This window comes from Mastomys coucha, chromosome X, assembly GCF_008632895.1.
Source record: "Mastomys coucha isolate ucsf_1 chromosome X, UCSF_Mcou_1, whole genome shotgun sequence".
Taxonomy (NCBI): domain Eukaryota; kingdom Metazoa; phylum Chordata; class Mammalia; order Rodentia; family Muridae; genus Mastomys; species Mastomys coucha.
This window is the reverse complement of record NC_045030.1, coordinates 134,342,557-134,350,348: the sequence shown is the minus strand read 5'-3', so window position 1 is coordinate 134,350,348 and position 7,792 is coordinate 134,342,557. Positions and strand designations below refer to the sequence as shown.

Here is a 7,792-nt window from a genome sequence, read left to right as displayed (position 1 = left end):
AATAAAGAAAATATCTAAAATAAAAAAAACTCAAAAAAAACAAACAAACAAAAAAATAAAATAAAATCCATAAACCTATGGGAACATCCCTCCACAGACCTCTAATGAACAAAACATAGCAGATCAGATAGGAGCCTGCAATAGTAAGTCATACCTGATTTCGAAGTCTTCAAATTTTGGAGGGAATGAGGATTCATTAAATGTTTTTGAGAGGAGAAACAGCGTGATCACACCAATGCTTCTCACATCTTTTTCATGATAATTTGCTCCTTTATCAGGATTATACTTCCTTGGGGGAATATGCTTATTCTTTAATTATTTATTTTTATATTGTGCACATTGATGTTTTGCTTTCATACATGTCTTTATAAAGATGTCAGATCCCCTGGAACTGGAGTTACAGACAGTTGTGAGCTGCCATGTGGTTGCTGGAAATTGAACTCAGGTCCTCTGGAAGAGCGGCCAGTATTTTTTTTTTTTTTTGGATTTTTTCTTTTATTATTATTAATCATTCCATTTGTTTACATCTCAAATGATATCCCAGTTCCTGATTTCCCCTCCACTGCCACCTCATCCTATATCTGCCTCCCCCCACTCTCTTTTGCCTGTATGAGAGTACTCACCCACCCACCATACTCTCCTACCCACCACTCCATCATCTTCCTACTCTGGGGCATCAAACTTCCCCGGGACCATGTTTCCAGCCCCAAGGATGTGTTTTTAAAATAATTGTATTTTTCCTGTAGTGTCCCATATAGTGACTTTGTATTCAGAAAATGTGCCCTAAAGCTTCAAAGCAGTCAAATGATCTTGGTGTAAGGAAAGCTTAGTTCTACTTTGCTCAGCGTCTACTTGCAGCCTTCCTATTTAAAGATTTTGTAGGTCCAGTTTTTTTCTTTTTAGTCAGCCTCCATATAAACCTTGCTCAGACTGCCATCCACTTGCATGTGGGTTGAATTTTATAAAAGTTCAATCTGACCATGTTACTATCTGGTCAAAACTAATGAGTTCCTCTCTCTCATGTATCAAGCATAAGATGCCTTCCTATACCATGTAGCCTCTTGTCATCTTTCCCTTGCCTTTCTTATTTCAGTCACTCTCACCTCTGGCTTTACTGCATACTGTGTTCTCTGTCACCTGAGGGCATCACATGTAGTATTTCCTTTCCTGGAATGATTTTTGCTTTGCCTCATCCTTTGACCTAGCTTCTCACTCTTCACACCACACTCTCTAAATAAAACTTCTCCTGTCTCACAACTGAGCTCAGATGTTCAAGTTGGGTGTTCCCATATCTTTAAAAGAGTATTTTTTAATCCAATGTCAAGGGTAAGCTTCTGTGTGTATGATCATTCGTGTGGTGTGTGTGTGTGTGTGTGTGTGTGTGTGTGTGTGCTCATGCATGCACACATGCATGCATGTACACTTACACACATGTCAGGGTACATGCACATGGAAGCCAAAGGGTATCTTAATTAATTGTGCTTTGCCCCATTTTTGAAACAACTCTGAGTGTCTGCTTGTTTCTTCACCTTCCTTAGGATTATAGGCATGTGCTGCCCTGCATGGCTTTGCATTCTGGTGCTAAGTATTCAAATTTAGGTCCTCATGCTTGTACAACAAACACATTATTGACTGAGCTATCTCCCTACCTCACCAACAAATACACTATACAAATTTATTTGGAGGTGTGTAATATAGAACGTTACTCCAAATAAGATATAGAACACATTCTTGCATTCTAGAATTGAATCCATCCTCCATCTCCAGAAGGAGTGTCCACTATTACAATAATAGTCATAACTTTACCTTTTCCCTCCTAGTGGTCATAATATATTAGACCAGTGGTTCTCGACTTCCCTAATGCTGAGACCCTTCAATGCAGTTTCTCATGTTGTCGTAACACCCAATCATAAAATTATTTCCATTGCTACTCCATAACTGTAATTTTGCTACTGTTATGAGTCATAACGTAAATATCTGATATGTAGATGGTCTTAGGAAACCCCTGTGAAAGGGACCCAACCCACAGGTTGAGAACTGCTACATAACAACATTAAGTAAAAAGTGACTCCATTGCAGAAAGAAAATTGAGCCCTCCCTAAATTTTACCAAAAAATGGTGTAGAGTTTATTCTTTAACTTTCTTACTGAACTTTACTTTGACACATACCACAACTGAACTTGACATACAAATGCCATGAGGCCTGTAAGGTTTCCAGATAAAATATGGGAAGTTAGTTACATTTGAATTATAAATAAATAATGAGAAGACTTTTAGTGTAAATACAATCAAGATATTACCTTGAACATACTTACAATTTGGAGACATACATGTTACTAAAATGTTCTTGGCATTCTATATTTTTATTTACTAAATGTATCTACTGTGTCTGCAAACTGTGAAGTTTCTGCCTCTTTCAGTACCTTCCAACCCTAACAACGTGAATATCCCTCAGTTGTGCCCAGTAATTGGGTTTAGAAAAATATTGTATTTCATAGATTCTCAGTGAAAAGCACCATCTATTTAAAGAAAATTCTAGGCAACATTTAGATTATGTGGTAAGCATTTCCTAGACAAATTTAAGTTCTATCCAAGCAATACTACATCATCTCTCCAGGTCCTTCTTCATTCTAAATATTTAGAGATTCTACTATGCAGTCCAGAATATGTGTTTCTCTACAACTCCCTGACCCTGTCTGGTATGTTTATGATATGATGTGAATACACTTGAGCAGATGTTAGAAAGAAGTACCTTTCAGAACTGCTCAGCAGTGTCTGGTGTCAGCTCCTTCTTTAAGATAAAATGTGGCTGACAAATCCCTCTGGTGGGGAGCCAGCTTCCACAGCTCACTTCCTTCTCTTCTCAGCCTTTCATTCATAAAATCATGGGAAGCTTTTCTTCAAAGGGAAATACACATTAAACCTTGGACAGAGCTCAGTGTGCTTTAACATGTGTGTTTCTGTTTCACTGAACAAATTTTGCTTTAGAAGTGTTCAAAGTCATATTCGATTCCTTGTAGTTTTAGCACAAGGCTGAGAAGCTGTAGGAAGCTGTCAAAGGTGATCTGATTTTGAGGGAAAGCTCTGAGATTTGGAATCAAACTTGGGATTGAAACCTTGTGACCTTGGACAGATGTCAGTTTAACCTCCCCTAAACCTCAAATTTCTCTTCTGTGAAATATGATAGTAACAGTGCCTGCCCCACAGTTCTATGACATAAAACAACAACAAAAATCCATGAACTATTTAGCTTAGAGCATTGCACATGCTCATGCTAGAAATGCTGATGAATGTGGATCCAGGTATACATCTAATGCATTCAAAGAAGCATCTCTTGACTTCTGGGACCTTGGCTCGTCATCAGAGAATGAACATTATAAGAGTATCTTCCTGTCTTGTAATATCTTCCTCTTTTATACACTGTGCATTGGAAGAAGAGGATCTAGCCTCACAACTTTGTCACCTAAATGGCAAATGACACCATCTCTGAAACTCATAAGTGTTAGTGCTGTTTTTTAATCTAGAAAATGGTCAAATAGAAATGTTTTCAGTTCAAAAGTACTTACATAACTCATATATAAAGGTTTTCTACAAAGTACACTAATTGTGTAATAGTTTGAAGTAACTAATGTAATGCTATTGGTGGCTTGTTTTCCTGGCTGTATTTTCAAACTAGTCTTGGAGCTAGTGTCAATAAATCCAAGAGGAAAAGAAGAGAGACTGTTGATAGAAACACCTGCTTTCTTATCCCAACTCTGGTATTTGACTTCCTATGTTGAAGAAGTCATATCTAATAGCTGAGCCTGCATTTCCTCACCTTTAAAGAGAATTAATCATTGAGTGAGCCTCTCTTTTGTAATTAAAAAGGTATTATTATTTTCTTATATCTCAATCACAGTTTCCCCTCCTTCCTCTCCTCTGAATCCCCCTGCCTTCTCTCTGCCCCCTCCCAATTCACTCCTCCTCAGTTTCTATTTAGAAAAGGACAGACCTCCGCAGAATATCAACCAAATATGTCATATCAAGTAGCAGTAAGACTAGGCATTTCCACCCCCCGAAAGAGTCAAAGACAGCCGGTACTCACACTGTTAGGAATCCCACAAGAAGATCAAAGTACACAACAATAACATACATGCAGAGGTCCTAGGTCAGACCCATATAGGATCTGAAACCAGGGTTGTGGTTTCAGTTTCTGTGAGCCCCTCTGAGCCTAGGTTAGTTGATTCTGTTGGTTTTCTTGTGTTGTCACTGACCCTCTGGGTCCTACCATCCTTCCTCTCTTCCACAGGATGGGTCTCTGCATCTGTTTCTATCAGTTGCTGGATAAAAGCCTCTCTGATGACAACTGGGCTAGGCAACAATTTATGAATATAGCAGAATGTCATTAGGATCTTTTCATTAACTTTTTTATTGTCAGTTGTGTTTGGTTCTATCCTAGATCTCTGGTATTTAGCCCTGGGTACTGGCCCTTCAGGCAGTATCAGGGATGGATGGATGGGCTCCCTTTTATGGCATGGGTCTTAGGTTGGCCACTCCCATAATTTCTGCGCTACCTCCACAGCAAACTCATGGGCAGGACAAATTGTGGTTGAAGGTTGTGTGGCTGGGATTGTGTACCAATCCCTTCACTGGAAATATCGCCTGGTTACAGATGTCCAGGTCAGGTTCCAAGTCCCCCATTGCTAGGAGTCTCAGCTAAGGTCATCAGAAATAGATTCCTGGGAGTTTCCACTGCACTGGGTTTGTAGTTCATCTCTGAGATGCCCCCACCCCCATGCCAGTTGTTCCTCACAGTACTCTCCATTTAGCTTCCCCCTACCTGATACTTCCTGTTTTCTGACCCCCACCCTCTGTTCTATTTCCCCTTCTCACAAGTTCCCCCTTGAGCCCTCCGTATTATATAGCTTCTCTGGGTCTACGTTGTAGCACATTTATTCTTTATTTTATAGCTATCCCATGTTTGTCTTTCTGGGTCTGGGTTACCTCACTGAGGGTGATTTTTTTCTAGTTCTAATTGCCTAAAAATGTCATTGTTTTTAACATCTAAGTAATACTCCATTTTTTAATGTACCACATTTCGTTATCCATACTTGGGTTGAAGGACATCTAGATTGTTTTCAGATTCTGTCTATTAATAAAAGCTGCAATGACTATAGTTCAGCAAGTGTCCTTGAAGTCTGATAGAGCAACCTTTGGGTGTATTCCCAGGAGAGGTACATATAGGTCTTGAGGTAAATTGATTCCTAATTTCCCATTCTGAGAAACCATAATATTGATTTTCAAAGTGGTTGTACAAGTTTGGACCCCCACCAGCAATGGAGGAATGTTCCACCTTACTCCATATCTCTGCCTGCATGAGCTATTACTTGTGTTTTTGATCTTAGCCTTTCTGATTGGTATAAGATAGAATTTCATAGTCATTTTGATTTACATTTCCCTAACAGCTAAGGATGTTGAACTTTCCTTTAAGTGTTCTGTTTTTGTTGTTTGTTTTTCCATTTCAGATTCCTTTGTTGAGAACACTCTGTTTAGATTCGTACCTTTAAAAATTGGATTATTTGGTTTGTTGATGTCTAGTTTCTTGAGTTTTTTATATATTTTAGAAATTAGCACTCTGTCAGATGTGGGGTTGGTGGAGTTTTTTTTCCCATTCTGTAGGCTGCCATTTAGCTACTGACAGTGTCTTTTGCCTTATAGAAGCTTTTTAATTTCATGAGGTTCCATTTTTTAATTGTTGATCTTAGTGCCTTCACATTTCTGTGTTCTGTACAGCAAGTTGTCTCCTGTGCCAATACATTTGGGGCTATCCTTCACTTTCTCATCTATCACATTTAGTGTATCTGGTCTTATGTTGAGATCTGTGACCCATTTGTACTTATGTTTTGTGCAAGGTGATAGATGAGGATCTATTCCCTTTCTTATACATGCAGACATCTAGTTAGATTAACACCATTTGTTGAAGATGCTTTCTTTTTGCCATTGTATAATTTCAGCTTGTTTGTCAAGGATCAGATGTTCATAGGTATGTAAATATAAGTTTAAGTCTTCTATTTGATTCCATTGATGCACCTGTATATTTTTATGCCAAATTCCATGTGGTTTTTATTACAATTGCTCCGTAGTACAACTTGAAATCAGAGATGGTGATACCTCTGGAAGTTCTTTTATTATACAGAATTTTTAGCCACCCTGTTTTGTTGTTGTTGTTGAATTTTTTTCATATTAAATTGAGTATTGTTCTTTCAAGGTATGTAAAAATTGTGTTGGAATTTTGGTGGTAGTTACATAGAATCTGTAGATTGCTTTGGTAAGATGGCCATTTTCTTATGCTAATCCTACAGATCCATGAGCATGGGAGATCTTTCCATCTTCTGAGATCTCCTCCAATTTTTTTTCTTCAAAGACTTGTAGGTTTTTATTATACAGGTTTATCTCTTGCTAGGTTAGGGTAATACCAAGATATTTTATATTTTTATGATTATTGTGAAGGAGGTTGTTACCCTGATATCGTTCTCGGGCTGTCTATATAGGAAGACTGCTGAGTTTTTGAGTTCATCTTATATCTAGCCACTTTGTTCAAGGTGTTTATCAGCTGTAGGAGTTCCATGGTAGAATTTTGGGGGGGGGGTCACTTATGTATACTATCATATCATCCACAAATAAGGATACATTGACTTCTTCCTTTTGAATTTGTATCCTCTTTATCTCATTTACTTATTTTATTGTTATAGTTAGAACTACAAGAACTGTATTGAGTAGATATGGAGAGAATAAGCAGTCTTGCCTTGTCCCTGATTTTAGGGGAATTGTTTTAAGTTTCTCTCAATTTAATTTGATATTGGCTTCCTCTATATTGATTTTATTGTGTTTAGGTATGGACCTTATATCCCTGATCTCCCCAAGATTTTAACATGAAGGAGTATTTCACTTTTGCCAAAGACTTCTTCATATTTATTTTTTTCCTTTCAGTTTGTTTATATGATAGATTGAGTTGGTGGAATTTCCTATATTGAACCATCCCTGTATACCTGGGATGAAGCCTACTTGATGATGTAAATGATGTCTTTGATTCAGTTTACCAGTGTTTTATTGAATATTTTTGCATCAATATTCATGAGGTAATTTGATCTGCAATTCTCTTTCATTGTTGAGTCTTTGTGTGGTTTGGGTATCAGGGTGACTATGGCCTCATAAAATGAATTGCCAGTGTTCTTCTGGTTTTATGTTTTGGAAAAATTTGAGGGGCATTGGTATTAACTCTTCTTTGAAAGTCTGATAGAATTCTACATTAACACCATCTGGCCCTGGCCTCTTTTATTTTTTCCTGGTTGAGAGATTTTAATACTATTTCTATTTACTGAGGAGTTATTGGTGTGTTTAAATTGTTTATCTGAGCTTTATTTAACTTTGGTAAGTGGTATTTACCAAGAAATTTGTTCATTTAGGTTTTCCAACTTTGTGAAGTATACGTTTTTGATGTATGACCTACTGATTCTTTTGATTTCCCAGTTTCTATTGTTAGGGCTCCATTTTCATTTCTTACTTTGTCAAATTGTGTATTCTATCATTGTCTTTTAGTTAGTTCAGATAAAGTTTTTTCTATATTGTTAATTTTATCAAATAACCAACTCTTTGTTTCATTGATTTTTTTATGTTGTTCTCTTTTTATTAATTGATTTAATTTTCATAATATTTTGATTATTTCCTGCCATCTATTCCTCTTAGGTGTGTATGCTTATTTTTTTTGGTAGGGCTCCATGCGTGCATTTAATTTCTTTTTTTTTTTTTTTTT

At 37.1% G+C, this 7,792-nt stretch overlaps 1 protein-coding gene and 1 pseudogene across 4 annotated transcripts in view; one reads left to right on the top strand and one right to left on the bottom strand.

Moving 5' to 3' along the window:
- The window catches only part of LOC116089073, a 15,448-nt pseudogene extending 11,314 nt beyond the window's left edge, over positions 1–4,134 (bottom strand).
- The window catches only part of Col4a6 (collagen type IV alpha 6 chain), a 312,614-nt gene that overhangs the window by 129,660 nt on the left and 175,162 nt on the right, over positions 1–7,792 (top strand). The window lies entirely within an intron of this gene.